This window comes from Leiobunum rupestre, chromosome 8 (assembly GCF_980474605.1).
Source record: "Leiobunum rupestre chromosome 8, qqLeiRupe1.1.hap1, whole genome shotgun sequence".
NCBI classification, from domain to species: domain Eukaryota; kingdom Metazoa; phylum Arthropoda; class Arachnida; order Opiliones; family Sclerosomatidae; genus Leiobunum; species Leiobunum rupestre.
This window is the reverse complement of record NC_143391.1, coordinates 5,236,517-5,261,810: the sequence shown is the minus strand read 5'-3', so window position 1 is coordinate 5,261,810 and position 25,294 is coordinate 5,236,517. Positions and strand designations below refer to the sequence as shown.

Here is a 25,294-nt window from a genome sequence, read left to right as displayed (position 1 = left end):
ATTACTTCATAATAATTACTTCATAATAATTACTTCATAATAATTACTTCATAATTACTTCATAATTACTTCATAATAATTACTTCATAATAATTACTTCATAATTACTTCATAATTACTTCATAATAATTACTTCATAATTACTTCATAATAATTACTTCATAATTACTTCATAATTACTTCATAATAATTACTTCATAATAATTACTTCATAATAATTACTTCATAATAATTACTTCATAATAATTACTTCATAATAATTACTTCATAATAATTACTTCATAATAATTACTTCATAATAATTACTTCATAATAACTACTTAATGTATACTTCATAATAATTACTTCATAATAACTACTTAATGTATACTTCATTATTACTTCCAAATTACTTAATAAATACTTAATAGTTACTTAATTACTTAATAGTTACTAAATAATTACTTAATAATTATTTAATAATTACTTAATAATTATTTAATAATTACTTAATTCATACTTAATAATTACTTAATTCATACTTAATAATTACTAAATTCATACTTAATAATTACTTAATTCATACTTAATAATTACTTAATTCATACTTAATAATTACTTAATTCATACTTAATAATTACTTAATTCATACTTAATAATTACTTAATTCATACTTAATAATTACTTAATTCATACTTAATAATTACTTAATTCATACTTAATAATTACTTAATTCATACTTAATAATTACTTAATTCATACTTAATAATTACTTAATTCATACTTAATAATTACTTAATTCATACTTAATAATTACTTAATTCATACTTAATAATTACTTAATTCATACTTAATAATTACTTAATTCATACTTAATAATTATTTAATTTATACTCAATAATTACTTAATAATTACTTAATTCATACTTAATAATTACTTAATTCATACTTAATAATTACTTAATTTATACTCAATAATTACTTAATAATTACTTAATTTATACTTAATAATTATTTAATTTATACTTAATAATTATTTAATTTATACTTAATAATAACTTAATTTATGCTTAATAATTATTTAATTTATACTTAATAATAACTTAATTTATACTTAATAATTATTTAATTTATACTTAATAGTTATTTAATTTATACTTAATAGTTATTTAATTTATACTCAATAATAACTTAATTTATACTTAATAATTACTTAATTTATACTTAATAATTACTTAATATTTACATACTTAATATTTACTTACTTAATATTTACTTACTTAATATTTACTTACTTAATATTTACTTACTTAATATTTACTTACTTAATATTTACTTACTTAATATTTACTTACCTAATATTTACTTACTTAATATTTACTTACTTAATATTTACTTACTTAATATTTACTTACTTCAAATTATTTTCTTGGTGTTGAAAACCAAATTTATCGTAATTAAAAATTAATAATGCTAAACTAAACGAGTGATTATTGAAATATAATATTTTAAATTGAGTATATTATAAATCAAAAATCGTCTGTTAACACGAGCTGAAAATTGTTTATTGACGTAACTAGCGCCAGTTAATACGGGTGTCAGAAATGGGAAATTCTAACTTCAATATGCAATCTGGATCCTTTTAGTTTAACTTTCTTAGTCTGTAGCAGAGATGTTTATTATTCCAAAATTATTTTAAAATTTTGAAATATACGTAAGCGCTAAGAATATTGAGGGCCCAAGTTCCCAACATTATATTTCAAACCATTTGTATCAAGGTTAGTGGAGCACCTGAATTCGAATCAACCTTAAAAAAGAGGTATAATAATCTCGGCAATTTGCGTCGATATTAAGTGGTAATTAGTCTAAAGCGAATGGGAAACTAAACGTTAAACCGAGCATTTAATTTAAACTGACGGGGGAATAAAAAAAATCAATCAAGAAATATGAAGGGAGAAGTGATTCATGATATCAACGCGGGGAAAAAGGAGCAGTTTGGATCTAAAAATAAGTGACACACTACACTCGTCAACCGTCGCGAAATTACCTCGCCGTATTTATTCCCAATCCAGCAGAAAAGTCGACGAAGCCATCCTATCTTCTATACAGGGTGTTTCAAAAAGTTATTCAAAATTTTTAAGGAGTTGTAGGGGGTGAGTTGGGAAGTATGCTTACGATGAGTTAAAAGAGCGCCAGAGAGCTTCAAAGTGTGACCTACTAGCCCCTGGAAGTAAGCTGCAAAGAGCGCAAAACCAAGCAGCAGAGAAATGCGAACATTAAGGTTTGGGTTCGTGTGATAGGTTAAAAAGGACTTTGTAAACAAATCGAGGTAACCAGCGTACAAAAGTAAACAAAAACAGTATTTAAAGTCGTGATGGATCGCGGTTTCTCATCACTTTCAAACTGCAACAATGGAGTTCACTTCGGAAGAACTGGCGGATATTCATTTCTTTTATGGACAAGCGGATGGCAATGCTTTGGCTGCTCAACGTCTCTACCAGAAATGGTACTTGAACCGGCGCATCCCCGTCTCACGGACTTTTACCAATGTCTATCGTCGATTACGTGAGACAGGCATATTCTGGGTAAGTTACTTAATTTTTTACTTGAACTTCTCCGCGACTGGTTCGTTACAAACGTATTGTTCGTTTTACAGAATAGGAACGAAGTAGGTCGACTACGGGTTTCCGGCAATGTTCAGTTAGTTTTGCGCTTGTTGCAGCCTACTTCCAGGGACTAGTAGGCCACACTTTGAAGCTTTCTGGCGCTCTTTTAACTCATCGTTGGAAAATGGGGGAAAAAACAGGCATACTTTTCAACTCACCCCCTACAACTCCTTAAAATGTTTGCATAACATTATAAACACCCTGTATATGAAACGTATAACGGAAATCTACGAAAGCGTCGTTTGACATACGTTTTACTTAAAAATAAATCATAATTCCATAGGCTCTATAACAAGCGCGAGTATGGCAACGCGACAGTTCACCGAAGAGTACAGAGAGAGAGAGAATCGAAAGTGTGTTCGGATGGAAGGACACTGGGACGGGGACACGGGGGGGGGGCAAGAAGGGGGTAGAAATAACTGGGGTCCGAAGCCAGCCAAAGTCAGCAGCGACACACGGCGATCACTACGTATACACTTTCCCTCAACAAGCGTTATAGAGCGAGAGGAGCGTCGCTCTTGAGCCTCCCTCTCCGTCCGATCATCTCTAGACGGTGCTTCCATCTAGCGGCGGTGCGGGATATAATACGAACGGAGCGCCGCGCCAGGGCGCTGCAGCCAGATACGGCGGAGGCGAGTGGCGGAGAATCGCTTCAGTCTGTGACAGGACTTCGCCGCTGCTAGTCGGCCTTTCCCGCCGTTCGTGACGTCGATCGAATCTCGGATTTCCGAAAATTTAGGGATTAAATCAACGGGCATTTTTAAAACGAACAACATTACGAGTTAATGTCGCTGATTTAAGGGAAAAAGAAAAATGACTACTCGGATATTCTAAATACGGTTTCTGATAAATACGAAACTGTTCTATATTTAATTTCGTATCATTTGAAGTGGAGCTCGAAGGTATCATCTCTTGACATTTACGCAGTTTCGTTTTTCGGAAAATATTAGAATGTCAATAGAAGTTTCGGTTTTTTGAACTCGGGCTTCGTGTCGCCTTTGAAAACAGTTCGTCAGCCCAGGCCGGACCCCGACTGACGCAGATAGCTCTTTCGCCGATGGAGGAAAAAAGTAAACCTCTTCGCGACGTAAGAAAAAAACTTTCGTTCATCCTCGTACGTCAAAGCCAGGGGCTAATTTCGTATAGAAGCCTTTCTTAAACACACCTATTGCCGGTGTCACCGTCGGAAAACGCCCCGAGCCACCGATAAACTACACTCCGACCGAAATACCTTCGCAACGACGCTAATAAAAGGTAGGGAAATATATCAGATTGCTTTGATTCTTTCGACTCGTTACTCGTATCATGAATTACCATATAATACGTTTAGATAATAAAAGCAGCCTCGTGTACAAACTTCGTTTAGTTTATATTTACATATCCTCGATTTTGGAATTTTATTCCTTTAACAAAAAACAAAGTTTAGTTTAAAGAAACTGGCCCTCTGTATAAATTGTCGTTTTTAAAATTCCGTAAACGCTAGTTTTTCCGCGCGGGTACCTAATAGGAAGAACCCGGGAGGAAAAGTACGTCCTTTCTAGCCCGGTATTGACTAAAATTTCGGATGCTCCCCTTTAAGGCGGCTGCCCACGGATGCTTCTACTCCGGAGAAGCACGAAGCGACGGACCTTTTCCCCGTTGGCTCTGCCTTCGTAACGTTTGCTAAAGAATTTATCTCGCCTTTTATGGCGTCCAGAATTGTTTGTTCAGCCATCAGATAGATAATAATTTATTTAATGCCAATTAAATCAATAAGAAAGTCTTCATTGGTACTAAACTGGTTTTATCCTAATAAAAATATTAGGAATTAAAGTTAGGTTTGATACTGATGTGATGTTTTTACAGATAATCAGTTGAGGATAAAAATAATCATTATTAAAATTTATATCAGTTGCCTCAGAAGTAAAGGAACCGAAGTTATCGAAATAGCGCTCGGAATCGGAGGGCGTTTTCCTTATGAAAATAGTGTCAAATAAAAGCTAATTTCCATCTCCGTCTTTTGACGTGATAAATTGCGCTTGGGAATTGTGGGTATAGCTATTAAAAAAAATATGGTTTCATAAAAACAAAAACGTTTTTTTTTTCGGCCTAGAAGCAGCCAAAATTTCAAATTCGAGGTTAAAATTTAACTTCATAAGGAAAACGCCCCAACATGGGGAGTATAGCAGTCTCATAACTTCGGTTCATTTACTTCTGGTTTTCTTTCGATTATTTTTGTACACCCCAATTTAATTTAATACGATAACATGCAAAGGAAGGCTGTAGTGTGTGGTCAAACTCCAAAATAACCATTTAAGGCTCGGCGTTCGGATAAGAAATTTTCCGTTCATTTCTTTTATATCCATATGCAAAAAGTATCCGAATAAAAACTTATTGCTTGCGTATTAAATCGTACAATAGTCGCGAATAATATTCATAAATAAACAGTTAATCGAATTTTTTATGATTAATTAAAATTTTGGCGGTTAATTTATCCGTTTCCCCGAGCTCTATAGTCACATATACAATCAACATCTTTAAAAGAGATATAGATCAAATAGTAAAAGTAATTAATATTAAATATAGATGTAGAAAACAGCTTTATGGCAAAATGTAACGTTAGCAAAAATAAAAGGAAATTGTCTATAGTGAAGAAAAATAGAATAAACTTTTCTAGTGTCCGTAGCAAAAAATAAATAGAGCTTTTCTATCTGTGATAGGAGCGGCCAGCGCCTGATGGCCAAAATGCTCCCGCTGAAAATGTCTAAAAAAAGGGGAACTGGGGGCTTTAACCCCGCCAACGGAATCGCGCGCCTCTCCTCGCCTTCTTTTGTTTGTAATTGGATTTTTTCGGTCGGTGGGATGGTCGGTCGTTCTTTTTCGCAGCCGCCGATGATTCGCCCCTATCACTATCGACAAGGACAAGAATGACTGTCTCTTCTTCTTCCTTCCTGGTATAGTCATAGTCATAGCCAGTTCCAAATCATATAGTTATCTCCGTATAGCTAAAGGGTGTTGGAGTACGAAGACCGATAAACGGAGATCTAGGTTCCCTTTTTTATTTGCCGGAATTTTTGTTACAAACTCAATGAAACTCTAGTGTTGTTTCTATAGATGGGAAATTGGTCTACAGTATATTTTTGATACCTACCTCCAGGCCTGTTGGCTCTCTCCCTAGACCCATTTTCAACCCCATCAGCTCTGTTTGCTCTCTAGAATAGAAATATAATTAATTAATTTACCACCACTCTTAATCAAAATTTTCTTGATTAATTTTTACTCTGTAAATTATTACATTTACTATAAAACGTCAAATTTATATTAATCAACATTTTATTGATTAATTTTTACTCTGTAAATTATTAACGTCAAATTTATAATTAAATTTTTCTTTCAATTGATCAACGATAAATTTATCTTAATTCGCTGTTGTCTTCGCTTCACAACCGAAAACATAATTTCTACCGAATAAACCGGCTCATTCAAAGGCGGGAAATGAATTAAAAATACAACCTACAATAAATCCACTAATTTATCGCTTCTCTCATTCAATTTTTATTTATTTCTTCTTCTGGAAATTAGTTAATTAACGATTACCGACCACTATAAAAACGGCGAAATGTATCCTTACTATTCATAAATTTATAATCGCTAAAAGGGAAATGAATTATTTTTCGTCTCGATTTTAAATTAATAAAAAATTATTCAGATTGTTCCACTCGCTCTCATAAAACTGAATGCATTAAATTTTAAAAAGATGAAAAGTTTAAAATTGTGGAAATATTTCGTATTACACATTCATTAATATTTACGTCGATGAATACATTAACGTTAACGAAAATTAATTCTTAACGATAACCTAAAATACATTTACGAAATCAGGAACGCGTAGAAATAACTGAGAACTATGTACGATAACATTTTCCATCGCTGCCATGATGTTCTACTTCACGGAATGGAAACGCCCTAAACATCCGTCTGTACCGCCATCTGGTATATGCCAAAGTGGCATCATTTTCCCCTTGCTATGATTGAAAATTCAAAAATGGCCTTATTAATTTCTTAATTGCATTCGCTAACTATAAGTTAGTACCATTTAAGTGCCATTTTAGTAACATTTTAGTAACAATCTAGTTCAGTTTTAGTACCATTTTATTACTATTTTAGTAATATTTAATTATCATAAGTACAATATTATTACAATTTTAGTATCATTTTAATACCATTAATAACATTTTATTACCATTTTAGTACCATAAAAATACAATTTCATTACCTTTTTAGTACCATTTGAGAACAGTTTTAGTACCATTGTTGAACAGTTTTAGTACCATTTTAGTAGTGTTTTAGTACCGTGGTAGTACAGTTTTAGTACAATTTTAGAACAGTTTTAGTACCATTTTAGTACCATTATAATATCATTTTAGTACTATTATAATATCATTTTAGTACCATTATAATTCCATTTCATTGCCGTTTTATTACCATATTCGAACCGCTGTAATAAAGCAAGGAATCCGACTATGAAAAAGATTAGACAAAAAATTTTGCCACGAAAGGTTGGACCAACATTTTTATTTTAAACACCTATGTGAATTTGAAACTGTGAATTTGACCACGGCTTTGAGAAATTCTAACGCAATAATAAAACTGTTTAACAGAGAATTCAGAAGATAAAAGCGGTGATTTTTTCGGTCTTGGCTGAACGACTGAAGCGAAGAATAATAATAACCCTTTGAAAGATTATAAATAATCAGCCGGGGTCAGGAGAGGGTACGCACTCCAGTCGAGTAGCACCGGAGACGGCTGCTCCCGTATATCTCGCTTGACCGGTGTCCAGATAAGAAGGGTGTAAAATTCAGGGGCTATCAATAAAGCGTTACCCTTGTCCCAGGCACCTTTCAGCCCTCTCTACTTCCGGCGGGCCGAGGAAGAGTGACGGACCACCTTTTTACCCTCTCAGCGACTGCCATAAATCTCTGCAGCGCCGAGTATATACGCCAGCAGACGACACTCTTGGCCGGGTAGAAATCTAGCGACAAAACTCGATTAGGCTTAAGAACGCGTTAATGGCATTTTTATACCACGGAACGGACGTAAGCCCCTTTCCCTACACGTCGGCTTTCCCTCAATGATTTTTCCATTCCTTTCTTTTAGTTTTTTTCCAGCGGAGAAGCCCACTTCGGAATTACTCCTTCACTCTCCGAAGAGAGATCTAGACGTCGCGTCCTTATTCGATCTCTTCGCGATGTTGTTTTAAAGATTTTTTTCTTCGGGGGGAGTAAATGTTTACCATAAAATGATAAGCCAAAAAAGGGAGACGGGTTTGCGCCTGCTTTTATTTTCAAGTTATTCAAATTTCGCAGTCTGTTGTGGATGTCGAAGATGAAAAGCCTAAAAAATATCTATATGAATTAAACATTTCCAAAATTTAAAGGTACTCATCGGAGTCCCCAAAATTTTCACTCAAGTTTCGACTCTAGGAACGAGTCATAATGGACGAAATATCTTTTAATGTAGAGAGCCAAAAAATATTCAAATTAGCCAAGTATCTTCACGAACTAAAATTCTAGAAAAGAACGTATTTATATTGCCAAGAACGCGTACAATAATAATCATCATCCAAGGCACCACCTCAAATACCAATAATTTAGCGACTTTTAAGGCCTTTGCTTTAGGTGGTTGGGTTACAATGCGTATGAGGGTGGTGGCAGGCCCTTCTTGCCAACACTAGCGACTTTTAAGACCTTTGCTTCAGGTGGTTGGGTTACAATGCGTAGGAGGGTTGTGGCAGGCCCTTCAGGCCAACACTAGCTATTACCGTTAAGTTTTGGTGTAGCGCTAGTAAAAGCAATATTATTCATTGAAACATTTTTACTGTTTGTCGTCAAATATTTGAAATCTTCAAGGCTCTTCTAACATCATTTTCCGGTATACTACCCAATAAACAATTTACAATTTCTACGAAAACCACAAAATAAATATACTCCCGTGGGGAATATTAACTAATTAAAAGGATAAACTTGATATCTTTTTTCGTGCATTTTAGTAGAATATTTGAGAATTCGTTAATTAAGATCACCTAATGACCTCTCCAGAGATTCCGGGAATTCTATTTTTAGGACCCCAAGGTACTAATAAAATACTGCGAATTTTTCGAATTTTCCAAAGAATGTCGCGTTTCGAAACGAAGATGAATTTCCATATTAATCCCACTAATTAGTCGTGATAAATAATACCGGCACCAGGTGATACACTTTCAAGACTAGCGATAGTAAATCCAAACATTCTAAGCATACACGGGAATCGACGGGATGAACCTTTCATTCATTAGTCTTTCATTTTTAAAACGAGATTAGGCCGGACCTTCATATATTCTATAATATATTATACCGTAAGAAGATAGTAATCATATATTATCGAATATTTGGTTGATAGAAGAAATTTATTATATTTTACAAGATAAGTACAAATGAAACTTGTACTTTCACAGGCCTGGGGCACTTTTTCAATGCGGCGAGTTCTGCAAATTTACCGACTGTATTAGTCAGCCTAACGATGTAAAATATAAAAATTTACACTGCTTGGGGATATTTATAAACCATACTTTTATAAACCATAGTCTTACAAAGTCATTAGGGCTAGAGCCGATAAACTTATTTATCTTTTCGTCCGAAACTTATTTTTAAAAATCAGTGATTACTTGTTTAGAGAGAATAACATATTTGGATACTTCTCACGAAGAAATACTGTATGTACTTTTGTCTGTATATAGTGCCATCTATATTTAGAAAATCGAACTAGATGTTTTGAATTCGTCTGCTGGACTCGGGAATTTTTGTCTAATTTTTCATTTGATAGAGTAGTTTGTTAATTAAGGTTGTTATAATTTACCCTGGTATATGTCACTAGTGTTAACAAACACTATAGAAAAGGTTCGAGTTGTACCAAGAACCTATATAAGTTACCGAGAACATTCAATTCGACCTACCAAAACCGCTACCACGATCTAGAGGTAACAGCTATCCGGAAAAGTTCAATTTAACTATTAATTTAGTTCGCATAACATTAACTTAAGTAGAAATTTACCAATTTAATTAATTTCTCATAAATAGCAAAATAGTTGGTAGATTCGTATTTATCATGACAAGAAAAATATTTTAAACGAACTCCCCGATAGATGGCGTTACTGTTTCCTATTCGCAAATTTCAGTTTGACCCAAAGTACGTTCTTAGTACTCTAAATACGTTCTCGGTTTTCCGTTTGCAGATATTCCAAAGTTATGCCGTTTTTGAAATAGCTCCACGTCATAGCGGTAGCTTTAATAATCGACTCCATTACTGGGGAATATTTTTCAAAGGTGACGTCACTCTTGAATCAAACAAAAACGGATAGATGTTCAGTACGATAAGTATTTAATCAGGCCCACCGAAAGCGGGCCCGGGCCCCGGTACAATATAAATTCCGGAACCGAAAAAAGAAATTACTGCTGGAGATAGCTATACTTTTTCGGAGAGAAACCAGGGATAATTAAACCACGTTTGTTCAAACCCCGGGCCCATAGGATGCACGGGCCCCGGTAACTAGTAGCGGCTTACCCCTTCTCTTGTAGGGCCTCTACTTAACAGTTAATTAAACATAAATAGACCTTGGAGTATCTGTCAAGAGCTCTCCGTTAAAGATGAAACATCGAGAATTTAATCAAGTAAAAAATGGCGAAAATCTTCTGGCATTTACAAGGTAGCGTAGACGCCAGGAATTTCTAGATTTAAAAGTATTTATTCTTCACTCTTTTAAAAGCTCGAATATTCTCGGCAAACCTGATCTGAACTTTGGCGGTAGAAAGCGTTTTATACAGTGAACGAACTGCGCACTAAATTTCTTATCGCTGATGTTGGCCGCTACACTTTCCTACTCTTTTTGGCAAAGCCCTCTACCCAATTTTTTCACTTTTTTTATAGGCCCAGGTTCTTGTTAGGAGAAAGATAAGAGCAGCGCCCCCTACCAGAAACTATGAGCGGGAAAAAGAACTTGAAAAAGCGGGGAAAAAATTATTAGACGAAGGGGAAAAAAACTCGCTATTTTATCGAAATACCCCGTCGAGGGATGCGCTTTTTCTTTATATATAACTATGCCAATTTATCAAATAAAGTGCGCCAACGGTTACAATACAGATTTCGTAAAACGCGATAGCGCTAAGGTAAAATTTGAATAAAAACTTTAAACTGGGTCAATTGCGTTGCGGTTGGGGTTTTATCTTATTTTAATAAGTTAAATATTCAAACTAGGATTCAGTTGAATCTACGAGCGAGTACGAATCGTACAAAACGATGCAATTTTAGCAGCGGTTTAAAAAAGACACTACACTTTGATCTTAATCACATTACTAACGAGCTTGTTAAATTAAAAAAATACTAAGTCCTCTATTTTGTTGTTGCAAATAGATACTACACTTTGAACTTACATTGTTAGTCAAAGTACTAAGAAACGCAATATGTCTAATGAAAATACGAAGTCATTGATTTTGTTAATGCGAAAATATACTACATTTAAAACATAAATAATTACTACACTTTGATCTTCGACCAACCGACGAAGACGCTTTTTTTACATATAAAAATGTTTTATTCGAAAACATTTATTTTGTACAAAAACATTTTATTTATCTTTTCAGAATTACATCAAAAACTATACAGGAATATTAATTGATGTATTACTAAAATTTTAAGCCTTTTTTGAGAAATTAAGGGTCAATACAAAACGCCCAAACAAACCCAGAAATATTTGTAGTCTACTAGAAATCTTCGCTTACTCGTCCAATTAATCGCAGTTTTGGCAACCTATTTTAAAATTCCAAGCAGGTCTCCCGCAAATTGAGATTTATGAGACTAATTATTGAATAATTAAAAGCAATCGGCGTCCCAACATGGAATTAATACGGTTATCTACTCGGGTTAATTACAAAGGCCAGTTACTAGGCAACGGCGGCTTGCCTCGCGCTAAAACTATATAAGGCCATAAGTTAAACCTAGGCCTTTATCTCTCCCAAATACTTCGCAATCGCTTTAAACATTTAAAAGAACTTACGAGATCACCCGCCATTACGTCGTAAGACGGACAAGGCGTAAAAAATACTTTATTCTTAACTACCAGGTTATAACTCGACCCATTTAATATAGATGGCGACCGTGTCGTATACAGTGAGGAAGGCGAAAGAAGGGCTTTTAATTTGGGTCTTTTTTTCCCCCGACAGCCAGCCCCATCTCTCGGCCACACGTATTCCTAGATTCGATTCCAGAATTTAAAAATAAAGAGCGCCTCTTATCGGCGAGCCGTGGAAAGAAAAAAAAAGCCAGAAATCGGCAGAAAAAAAATTCGTAGCGATCGAGTTAGTTTCGGAGAGGAGAGAGTAAGAGTAGTGTAGAAGAAGTGATGTGTAGCGAATGAAAGGGCCTCCTAGATATATAGCGTAGGCCGTGCCGTCGCTTTAAAGGGAATTAAGTAGGCCGCGCTCATGCAGGGTCTCTCCAATATAATCTCTCTCTCATTGCCGCGATTATACTTTGAGAGGATTAGAGAGAGAAAAAATCTGGATAAAATTGATGCTTTCAATCCGCGGCAGCGTGAGTTCCCCCCTCCCCCCCCCTATCATACGACGGTCGACAAAAAATAGGTTGCTTAGAGAGAGTTAGCGACGCCCGGCGGGATAAATGAGCGACTTCGGAAAAAAGGGACAGTCTGCTTTCCGAAAATGACGGTCGAGATTATGCTTGTCAAAGACGATTATCGTGCTATTTGTTATAGAATCATCAAGAATCTTGATGAATTTTTGTAACACGTACAATCGATGTAAAGGTTCGTAATATGTTAGGGGAGGTAGCAAACACTTTTGCACGCGAATCAGGGTTGATATAAACCGAGTAGCGGTGGATCATACTGATCGTGGCAAGAATCAATTTACGCTAGGAAAAACTTGTAAACGATTCAGTTTTAATTTTCACGTAATTCTACCAATTTGTTTGTATTTATGGCCAGTAGCGTAGCCAGGATTTTGTTTCGGGGGGGGGGGTCACGTCATTGACAAAAAAAAGTAAAAAAATTAAGTATTTGTACGTACGATTATACGTTTCGGGGGGGGGGGGGGCTAGTATTACAAATTTAAATTTTTCGATATTTATAACTACTTCCAAATATATTTTTTTTAAATTCTGTAACCAGAATGTTAAATCCTTCTACTAATAATTAGTTAGTAAATTTAAATTATAAATTAAAACTGGACAATAATATGAATTAAATTTAATTTATATTCGGTGTGAAATATAAAGAATTTATAACATTTAATTTAATAAAATTTAATAAATTTAATAAAATAATAATATTTATGAAAAATGTTTACTTCTCCGTTCAAGAGATGGCGCCTTAGACCTAAAATCAAGATGGAGCCTGAAATATTATAATAGCATAACGCCGAAGCTATTATATGCCGTCCTGGTTCTTCTTTCCGTAATTCGGTTATGGACCGCAGACATAATCTGAGGGACCTGAATCATAAGCGTAAGTCCCAATCTTCAAAATTTCATCGTCCGACATCGCTCCTGTCGAGAGAATGGCGAAACATTTTACCCAAATATGAAGAACACGCTTAATATTTGGGTGGAAATCTTTCCAATATCCGACACCGTGGCGCTGCTCTAAATGGAAAATAGAAAATATGGAAGCGCAACAGCAACTCTAGCTTTAACAAAGCTTTAAAATGAATCTAGAGGTTATAAAGCTAGGTGTATATGATATTACAATGGACAAGGCTTAAATCCTAATATTACCGGAAGTTCAATGGTCCGCTGAAAATATTGAAGTACGCCCTATGGGAGATAAATCAAAATTAATACACAAATCCTTTCGCGTGATATTATACACTGACGTAAAACGCGTCAAGCGATGAAAAAATGTACTCGCCATTTAGAGTTTGCAAAGAGGGAAAACTTGGGCCTCCCGGTTAAGTGGAGCTGACGTTCTCCGGAATTAGATAAAGGGGAAAACCAGGCCCCGGTATGCGGGCAAAAACCAAGACAAAGCGAATTACGGAAGATACATTTTAAGTGGAGATCCGGGTAACCTTTTCTCCAGTCACACTCAATCACGGTCTCGGAGTGAATTTAGACGTTGACAAGTACAATCTGGACCTCCTAAGTCCAGCCCTCATCTCCACCCCCCGTACACTTTAATAGAACTTAATCTATCGCGTATAGACTTGAAACTAAGAGAGAAAAGCAAGCTTAATGGAACGTAGAAACACGAACGCCCTCCGCTGCACTCTAAACGTAATGAACTGTAATAGCGCGTGGACAAATCTACTTAGCCGGAGATAAAGGGGCCAAAAGACCTTCCCCCTCCCGGATAATACCACGCCGCGTAGGGCGAGATACCCCCCAATTCCATCGAAAACCTCGGATTTAACACTCGCCTCTCGCGACTCTCGTCTACCTACCTATGGCCGATCTCCGTCGTCCGAATCAAGCAAAATTTGGCCGAACCTCTGTCGATATAGGCAATCAATTTCAATTAGGGAAGCCCCGAATTAGTTAATAATTAAAGCGAAAGAGACAGAGAGAGAGAGAGAGAGACAGAGAGAGAGAGAGAGAGAGAGAGAGAGAGAGAGAGACAGAGAGAGAGAGAGAGAGAGAGAGAGAGAGAGAGAGAGAGAGAGAGAGAGAGACAGAGAGAGAGAGAGAGAGAGAGAGACAGACAGAGAGCCGCTATAATCAAACCCACTCGCACGCGTACCTTCGTCATTACCTTACGTTTTCTCCAAATTGTGTTACAAGAATAACAATATTCAATTCCCTATAAGCTAGATATGGAGGGTGACCAGGGGGTGGTATGGACTCCTATCGGTAAGCCGACCGCCCGCATACCGCCACTCATTCTCGGTTGGAGGGAAATTCAGATTAGAGACGGAATTTCGAATTCCAATTAAGCAGAAAACGCTTTTAGATAGCGAGGTAGGTTTGTTTCGGAGGCTACTGGCATATTTTACTAGAAATTATCATTCGTAGCCATTTTATCGCTGGCGTTCCTACGGCTTTATATCGGGATAAAGTCTTTATCGTAAAGACGCCGCCGACGCTATACAGTCGAAATATTTTCTTATCTTATTAAAAGTACGCTACAAAGGCTCTCGTTCTAATCTAAGTGAGAAATTTAGAGCTCGGTCCATCACGGTAAATTTAATAATGCCGCAATTTTAATTTTAGAGATTAGGAAAATTTTCTCGTTACATTCTTTCTCAAATGCGCGTCGTTTTGAAACTTCAAAGTTGTAATTCAATTAGAATTCTAAAAGTGAGGTAAAAAGTAGGTCAACATTGCCGTTAAGGTTAATCAATTAGTTTATTTAATTTAGTAGCTACTAAACAGTATTTTATTTCAGTCACATTTAGCATAGCTTTACTTTAGTATATTTTATTCGTGGCGAAAATATGTAACTATTCGATTTCCTTGTAATATCTTTTTGAAGCGCATTTCAAAAGACCTATAACAGGCCAAAAAATAGTGGACATTTTCCGTTTTCTCAGGTTGGTATTTGTTAGTCCATTATCGTGATACGAATCCTTTAGGCGTAAAACGGTTGGCATATGTGATAATATACGGAGTTAGTTTGATATAAAATCCCGGGCCATTCCATACCCTAACTAAATTCCACACTATTAAATAAGGTAACATTAACATTAATAAATCTTTGTACACAAAATAAAAAAATCTACAAATTTGAGTTTTTTTTATCCTACTCAAAATATTCCTTTATACACGTAGAATATAGATCGATTAGGGAAACCCAAAATGAGACTAGAATAAATCAGGCGAATAAAGTCGTTTAAACGATTGAAAAAAATAAAAATGAGCCAGCTAGGAAACGGGGTTGACGTAAACTATCATTATTGTAATGGAAAAATCTTCCAGATGATCCTCGAACGCGTCACCCCTTTTGTGTAAGGTAGAAAGGAAAAAATCCACGAGAAAAAGAGGAGAAAAATGGCTGGAAATAATAAAAATCAGTCTCCATATTCACTTAAGCGTCCGAATTCTCCTTCGTCCTCCTTTTGAAAGTTTTAAAGAATAAAGAAAGACATAGATGGCGCTGGCGTACAGCGAAAGAAGGACGAATAAAGTGAATAGAGATGAAAAATATTCCAGCAAGCTCATAAGCCCGCGTCTTTATTCTCTCTACATCTTGCTCCGTCTCTCGGCATTTTTTCTTTCTCGGCGAAAAAGGCTTTCGTTATATCTATACGTACATATCACAATCAGTAATGTCGTAGCTCCAGCAGTAGGACGAAGCGGAGAAGAGTCCTTAGGTGCCGACGCCGGAGGAACGCGTATCTCATCGGACGAAATAGATGACCCGCAGCCGCGACCGCATACGAAAAATGTCGTCGCCGGAAGAGGGGGCCTTCCTCCCCCTTTTGACCCCCTTCCTACCCCCCCCCCCCCCCCCCAAGAAAGAAACGCGATAGAAATAAAACTTTTTTCCCCTTCATGCCGTGGGCTATTTTCCCTTCATCGCTTACATCACTCCAGTTCCCTCTCTTTGCCTTTTTCATCTCATTTATGAAACCGAGACTTTCGTGGTCAACTGATGTACTACATACCCCCTCCTTCCGCCATTTATAGGGGCAGGTTCGTCGATTTCATTTTATTCGCAGCAATGGTATGATGCGCGGTGTTACCAGATGGAAAAATATTTTCATAGAATTTAGTCGTAAGCGTAAAATGACGATAAGTCCTAGGTTTTCTTTTGCCTGTCACCCTTAAAATTTACTTTCCTTCCAAACAAATACCCTGGTGGTAAGCCAACCGCAGAACACGTTGGCCTACCACCAGGGTATTTGTTTGGAAGGAAACAAAAATTTAAAGGGTGAGAGGCAGAAGAAAACCTAGGCCTTTAAGAAAAACCTAAGTGTAATCAAGAGCGTATTGAAGTTACTGAGAACTTCGGGAAATTGGTCTAGATGGGTTAAAAAAGAGCCAAAGAGGTTTAAGTTAACTTCTATTCGAGACAAGGCTTAACGTTGACTAGGAGCCAAAGTTAGACTAGCAGCCAAAGTTAGACTAGCATGCATGTTGCGAGCGAAATATCCGTTGCAAACCACGCTGTTTCTATGGGAAACATCAGGGCCACCACAAACATCCTTAGACATTCGTAGTGTATACATATATAACTTTCTGTTAATACTTAAAAGGTTGTTTAAAGTTCCATATTTATAGTGGATAAACTAATCTTACATTTGTGAAATCAGATATATCAGATGTTATGTTGTAGCGCGTATTAGCAGCTTATTAATTAATAACAAATGAAATCGCTAAATTAATACTTAAAGTGTTGGTTGCACGAAATTTTAGCTATGGCTAATTAATGGTTCATTAGAAAGAGCAAACATTTTATAGCAAGTACAGAAAATGTCATCAAAATCGGTTGAGTGGTCTTTGAATTATTATAAAAAGAAGTCGAAATGGTGGAAATCGAGTTTTTCGACGAATTTCCTGACTTCTCGGCACCCATGACGTCAGAAAATGCGAAGCGTATCATTGGCTAATTGCCTGTAATACATTTCTTTACATCTGGGATTAAAAGCAGGTTGATTTAACACCCAGGAAAAAGTCCTACGCGGTAGTAATTGAAATAGGCATACACAAGCCTACGTAGTAGAAAAACGATATGAAACCGAAGGCTCCTTGTAAATTCTTATTAAAACGTCGGGACGCGCGCGCCGCGTAAATTTTTTTTTATTTCGATAATAAGCCTAATATTATGATTAAAAACCTCTGGTTTGAAAACTTCTACAAGTAAACCGAATCCCTCCACTTCAGTTCCTTCTATTTTAGGAATAAAACTACAGTTTTGATTTGCCCCAAATTGATCGTGCTACGGAGGAGAAAATTCGCCGAAAATTTCAGGATTTTGGGGAGCGAAAAAGGTCAGTTTCGGACTCAAAGTTAACACACTTAGGCTTGGAAATTTGTTTCGACAATGAAATTTTTGGAAAGAGAACGTCCTGGGTTTCAAAACAAACCCGCATTAATTCGTTTTTATTACTATCGATTTTTCGTGCAACCAACACTTTAATTAAAATTGCACGACCTAAATTATGAGCGGAATCGAAATTTTCCGTAACTAATTATACGCGTTTCCTCGAGAGATAAATTACATAAAACCGAAGTGATTAGGAGCAATGGCTAGACTGTAATTTAAAAATCCGGTTTTAATAATTATTTAAAAAGTAACGAAGGAACTTAATTGAAATCCTAATTATAAACTAAATAACTAAATAAAATAAATCTTTCATCTAATGGCGTTCTCCTAATAAGTTGTTTGGAAAATATAAATATTTAATTTTAGTTAAATATTTAAATAATATCTAAAATTTTAGTCAAAATCACATCGGACAGTTCAAAGAATAGGTATTTGAACCAAAATAAAATTCTATCAAAACCAAAACGTCTCGTTAAATCGTTTTATTCAACTTTATTTTGTTATATGAACTAAATTAGGAGTTTAATTGAACATTTTCGTACCTAAGACTACATTTTTCTCAGAACATTTTCGTACCTAAATACATTTCTTGTTGGAGCGTTTTCGTACCTACGAATACATTTCTTGTTGGAGCATTTTCGTACCTACGAATACATTTCTTGTTGGAACATTTTCGTACCTAAGAATACATTTTTCTCAGAACATTTTCGTACCTAAGAATACATTTTCCTCAGAACATTTTCGTACCTAAGAATACATTTTCCTCAGAACATTTTCGTACCTAAGAATAAATTTTCCTCAGAACATTTTCGTACCTAAGAATACATTTTCCTCAGAACATTTTCGTACCTAAGAATACATTTTCCTCAGAACATTTTCGTACCTAAGAATAAATTTTCCTCAGAACATTTTCGTACCTGAGAATACATTTTCCTCAGAACATTTTCGTACCTAAGAATACATTTTCCTCAGAACATTTTCGTACCTAAGACTTAATTTTTTATTGAAAGATAAAGAAAATATTGTTAAAAGCGATACTAGATGGCGGTATACAATTGATTAAACCGCAGGGATTTTGTTCAACAGACGAATTTAGTTATTAGATCATGATAGCAAGCTCGTACGTTCGTGGTTACCTAAATACTTTCTTGGTATAACAGATAGAAGCGGCGGAATAACCATATTCAACGCCGCTACGAGGGAATGGCGTTAGTAACCGTAAGCCTTTAACTCTTTGGTCGTCGCCATGGAAACGATCTCGGACTGTCAAAACGCGCGGTGGAGGAAAAATATGATCTCTCGACCATTTGGGTTTCGCGAGTGTTTCTCCGTTCGGCCTTTTTACTTAATTGGCGCGGGGGGGGGTTTCTGGCTATTGCTGCCCCCCCTTTAACATCTTTGATATTTATTTAGGGTCATAAAGAGGATGGGAATATTTTTTCCTTAAAAAGAGAAGAGTTTCTCCCCCTTCCCGCCATTACATCGGTGGCGCTGCTTTATTTAATCGAGCGTTTCTAAGGAAAAGGTTCCGCCTAGCGAGAGGGACTGGCGGCACGCAACAAGAATAAGTCTTATTATGTGTTTGGGGTGAAATATTACGGCGATCTAAATAAAAATATCCTCCTACTGCCCGCTTTCCAACCGGACTTTCTTTATGGCTATTCTCCGTGAACGTACATGTATATAATAGCCAACGAGAGTGGCGCCATACCGCGTCTTTTATTTCGTTTTGTCAGAATTTTTCCCGTTAGTCAGTAGATGGAGCCAAAACACTCCTTATTCGGGATTAATCGTGTTTTGTCGACTGTTCCGTTTCGCTATACGTCACCTACCAGTGAGGTTAGAAGTCGGCGTTAGGTAGAGTTTCCGCGCTAAGGGAAGGGCTTACCGAAGCTGGAATGAAATTAATTTATTTTTACCCACAGTTATTTACTGGCCGTTATTTGACAGAAATATTACGTTGTACAATCAAAGTGGGTTAAACGTTGATGAAAACATGACCAGAATGAGAAAGCTAGTTTTAACTTACCCATTTGTATTCTAGTATTATCCTGATTCCTTCAGCATGTTGGTTTTGTCAGCAAAATTACGCATCAGACCACGTGTAAATAGAACCACCGCAAAAGCAAACCAGTAGAACAGGTCGAGTCGTTGGATGTAAAGCAAAGGTCAAAATTGATTGAAATAAAAATTTAATAATGTAGTGAAGCTTTACTTATCACGGAATTAAATGGATAAATATTTGTCATCGTCGTAGGTATAGTTGAAGTTAGATAAACTACGCGAAAAATTAGAAAAGACCATAATTAAAAGGGGCCCAAAAGCTAAGCCCTAAACAAATTTAAAGTAATTACGAAAGTTACGAATTACTCGTACCAATAGGTCTTCGAGCATTAAATAAAGGCGTGAAACTCGGATCAAATAGATCTTAGAGTCAATAAGATGTCACGGACATTTAAATACACACAATCCTCCCGATGTATTATCTATATTTTAAATATTAAATTTAAACTTGAATCAATTTTTCTAATCATCTTGTACATTAACTTAATAAACCCAAGGGGAATTTTATCGAAGAAGAACTTTTCAAGTTACCTGGTTTTGGAAATGTAGCAAAACTCAAACGAGTTAGATGATCAGTACTAACTAAAATATAATATTCAACCAAGTCCCTCCTAATTAAAAAAAGTATGTAGATTTTAAGGCGAAAATCGACAAAAACCACTAAAATGAAAAAACGATTAACTTCTTGGGCTCAGATTTAAAAAATGTATATTAAGATACCGAGGCCGGTAAATATAGCGTCGAACTATAGATATCGTTGAAATTTATAACCCTAACTGGTAAAGCGTTATGTACGACATGGTGGAATAGGCGGCATCGGCTACACTGTACGTGAAACCAATACACAAAAATACCTTGGATAGTGTGTGTAATTAAATAGTAATTAGTAAAAGTAAACGTTAATCGATTTAAATTAAATTTTTAACGTAATAAGATCTAACTATGAACTGTGTGGTTCTGGTGTTCAAACTTTAATTATCTATCTGTTGTCTAAGATATTCGAGGTTAAAGTTTATAACCTATGACCACGTTAAATCGATCAGTACACTTGGAATATAACCATACATTTTTGGAAGATTGTACGTAAATGTTGCGTAGGAGCTTATTAAATCACGGCCAACTTTGATTTCTCGCGCATCTCTCGCGCTACAGCGGCCATCTCATTCGTTGACGTTTTTGTGTTAACCTATGAGCAAAAGATGTGTATGACGTCAGCGCCCCTAGCGGATTATTATTTTTAGTATAGTTTTTACATTGAAGACAATATAACCACCGAGCGTGGCGCTGAACTCCTACACATTATAGTACAGTTTATAGGGGGAAAAACCTTGCTCGCGGAATTTCGACGAATGTGTTGGCCGTAGTAGCGCGAACAGCGCGTGATCAAAGTTGGCCGTGATTAAATCATAAATCATAAAATTTAACCACGGTAGAAAAACAAAACTGTGAAGACTGGGATTAGTAAAATAATTTTATATTATTAATATTAATAATGTTGGAGGCTTTGAAGTCTATTCGTCCGCTCAAAGAAACAGAAAAATGGCGACCAAAATCGCGATATTAAAAAATTCCTATTTCAATTTGCATAAAGTGTCCGCGTGCTCTACGTAAAATCAATTTCTTAATTCGAAACGAAAAGGAAAATCCGTTTCAATTGACATATCGCGTCGAATCGAAACACACTTGTTGAATTATTAATCGCGAGAAATGAAAGAGAAAAGAAATTGACTTTTTTTCTTACCTCCGAGTATTCCTTACCTTTCCAAATTTGTTTCCACGGCGCCGAAGCGCGTCCACTCTGCTCCTTTTCGCGGCGTTCAGGCGTGAAACAAAGTCGAAGCCGCTCAGCTCGTAATCCTATCAGTGTCTTAGTCGCTTTACAATGACGCCTTTTACGCGACTAACCAAAGAGAATCTGCTCCACGCCAAACGCGAAAACACTGAAAATGGAAAACCATATTTTTTTCATATAACCAAGAATAGATATATTTATACTTCGGGAGAATGACTAAGTCGAGACGATTTTTAGACCTCGTACCCAGTGCCGTATTTCCGCCTAGGCTAACCTAGGCCGTGGCCTAGGGGCCCATCCTTGGAAGGGGCCCTCCAGTGACCGTAATTACTGTATTCGAAGGCATAAATCTATATATTTATATATCGTAATTTATATTGGAGAAACTCCTAGGTAGAAGATTTTGTTTTAAAATTACCAAAATTTCTGCCTGGCAGTTTACCGACGCAGCCTTAAATCACAATGTTGCGTAATTATCGCGTATTTAGTCGACGATTGTTAAGAGCTTTTATTAAGTGATATCCGTAGAGCTCAGACCTCTTCGCTGAATCAGGGAAATTCAGGCACAACCTAGTTCCAGGGATAAGAGTAAATGCAGCGCGTGAAAAGGGGGCCCAGACTCCTTATCTGCCTATGGGCCCAGGATCTCTAAGTCCAGCCTGGCTCGTACCCTAGATTTGAATTCACTGCCTCGCGCGTGGTCAATGGCGTTTACCCACGGTAATTGGCTACAGATATCGTTGTACAGCAACCGATGGAGGCCAATTTTTCGGTGGTCGCGTGCCAGAAGTGGGTCATCGCTTCGTGGGGTGGCGGAGTGCTTAGCACTTTCGCCTCGCAGCAAGAGGAGCCGGGTTCGATCCCTGCTTTTGGCACTGGGTGAAAACTCGGAACAACTCCTTCCACGTTGAGTTTGCAAGTTCTCTCCCCACTAGTTTAAGGGATTTCCCTCGAGCTCTTCCGTTTCAAGTTCCATGAGATTAATGGTAATAGTTAGTGTACTGAGCTGTTGACATGAAGGGCTTGCCGCCACCCTCCTACGCATTGTCACATTACATAAAAACTAGTAGTGGTTAACGGTAATAGTGAATTCAAATCTAGGGTACGGACTTCAATATTACACAGTTAGAAAAAAGGGTTTCCATGGGTTTTATTAGGGTTTGCTTTGGGTTTAAAAAAGGTTTAGGAAAAAATTATAAACCCTTAAGGTTTGTTTTGGCAACTTGCATGGTTTGAAAAGGGTTTAAATGTTTAAAAGAAACCCCTATAGGTCAATGGAAACCCCTTAGGATTCCAATTTAAGAACCTATCGAAAATAAATAATAATTTATCACTTTTTAAAACCCTTTTCAAACCCTGCACGTTTTAAACTATCTCACGCCATCTACGCCAAAATTTGTTATCAAGCCGTATAATAATTTCATAAAACGTAAAGGAAGACGGACTTTATCCAAAATGGTTTCTCTAAACATGGATGCAATTATACCTCTTTCGGTGGTTCTGTGGTAAAACGCCCGCCTGTTTGTTATAAAGTCGTACATTAAATTAATTAATTTTAATTTAATCTATAAATACAAACCCTAGGAAGTGTTTAAATGGTTTGAAAAGAGTTTAAATATAAACCGTGTTGTGTCGATTGTCTGTATTTACGGGGTTTTGTTGCAAACCCTAGGAAATTTTTAAAGGGTTTCTAATGCTTCAATTTATAATCATAAAAGTGCTCATTTTGAAGCCTTGTGGGTTTGAAAATTTCCGTTAAAGGGTTTTGGAGGGTTTGAATTTGTGGATTTTTTTTAAGAACCTTGGGGGTTTATAATCAAACCCTTTTTTCTAACTGTGTACCTTTGTCTAAATCCCCCTCATGCTCAAAGAGTAAACACTTTCACCCTTGAAAAGGTCAAATTAGCTCGGTATCTCATTGGTTCCCTAAAACTGACGTCTTCCGAAGCGATTGAAGGGCGTATCGGTAACGTTTTGCCTTCCCCCTCTCTCGACCATGATCCCTGCGAATAAATAAATACATTCTTGATGAGACTAACAAGGGGAGTACCCTAGGCGTTTATTGCCGATTTTGTTCAAAGTCGAGCGTAATGTAGACTTATACGAGATATGAAATTTCCCAAAAGGAGACGTTGGACTACCCATTTGATTCGCCATGGCAACAGAAATTATTTTTGACCACCTAAAACAAAAAAATCTCCTAAATGTGGTCCAAATTACCCATTTCGTGATTTAAAAAAAAAAATAATAGTTCTTTTCTCGTTTAAATGTTGCTCTTACGTCACAGTCTCTTACTTTGACAAGCCTACGAGCGCTCGCTACACTCGCGAGGAATATAGCCTAACGCGCTGATTATTATTATTATTATTATTATTATTATTATTAGCATCGTTATTATGACGTTGGTCATGCGCAGCTGTGCAAAAATTGTTTTAATTTCCAAGGCTTCTTGGGGAAACTTAATTTCTAAAATTTCTACATACATCTTTTCGATTGAACGAAAACAGATAAAAATATAAACTGCAAATACCTATATTTATCATTATTCACTGATTTCGTAGTAGTGCAGATATTTTTCTTAGAAACACGAGTAATTTTCTTCACTCAATTCCGAAAACGATTTTTAGATCGAGTCAACGGCTCATTATTGGGAGGCTATTCTGTAAAAATCAAAAATGGCAAATTATATCATGATCCGTCAAAAATGACAATGCGTGTGTGCGGAAGAGGCTGCTATCGAAATATCAAACTATCGGTAGTATTGGTCTAATTCAAAATCTTTGCTGTCTGTAATGCCTTCGTAAGTGATTTTAATGAAATGCTTCGATGGTGCCAATTTAAGCCATGGGCACCAAAAATATACAGGTATTTTATGTATTTAGTATTTAGTTTATGATTTGACTAAAATACCGGATAAAACGTAACATACTACCACTACTTAAACTGGAACTTACACAATCAATAGTTTGATATTTCGATATCCACCCCTTCTCCACACACGCATTGCCATTTTTGACGGATCGATATTTTTTTGTCATTTTTGATTTTTACAGAATAGCCTCCCTGATTGGCTTAAATGATTACGTAAAACTCACAAATTCCCGCCCATCCTAACCCCAGATGGTAGAACGGGTAAAGGGAGAGTTAAATATGATAATATATAAATATAATAAGTTTGTAGAAATTCTATTACGTACCTTTATTTTCTTTGACGAAAGGTAATATTTTCTAAGCGCAAAAACACGCTTTTAAAAATAACGGTTCCTCAAAGTCAATATCAGGTTATTCTAGTAAGTAGAAAAAGTAAGGCTAGGTTATATATACATGAGTCCACATTTTCCCCCTTTCATACTGATTTTGAAAAGATCTTTTTCATATATAGTTTTGTCCTATAGTTTTTTGCTATATACTAGAAATTCCGTGAAAAAAACAGGGTAGTGATCCTTCAAAAAAACCTCCTCTTCTACGTTATCTATATAGGTCGGCCTGGTAGAGGTAAGAAGATTGAATGTATTTTTGAATAAAACCAGCAGCCCTGAAGTGTATATATATGCTCTCGGAATTTTGAATACCAGCCTCCGATGTTGATATATTATCTTCGATATATATATATATATAGTATTTCCTTATAGTTTTCACCTAGCCAACTTTGTTACGTGCGAACAGGCTTATTTTTATGCCAAGACATTGCAAGTTTGCCAGTTTAGGCTTTGGCCTGTTATATATTTTTGAAGAATCTATGTTTGTCACAGACGAGTCGGGTTCATATTTACAATGATTGAT

At 36.1% G+C, this 25,294-nt stretch overlaps 1 protein-coding gene across 1 annotated transcript in view; it reads left to right on the top strand.

Moving 5' to 3' along the window:
* The first annotated feature begins 3,315 nt into the window (after positions 1-3,315).
* LOC149932190 (uncharacterized) overlaps positions 3,316-25,294 on the top strand; it is a 90,055-nt gene continuing 68,076 nt past the window's right edge. The window contains exon 1 of the mRNA XM_090156368.1: positions 3,316-3,899. The gene's annotated coding sequence lies outside the window, so the exon portion shown is untranslated. The remainder of the gene's footprint in view (positions 3,900-25,294) is intronic.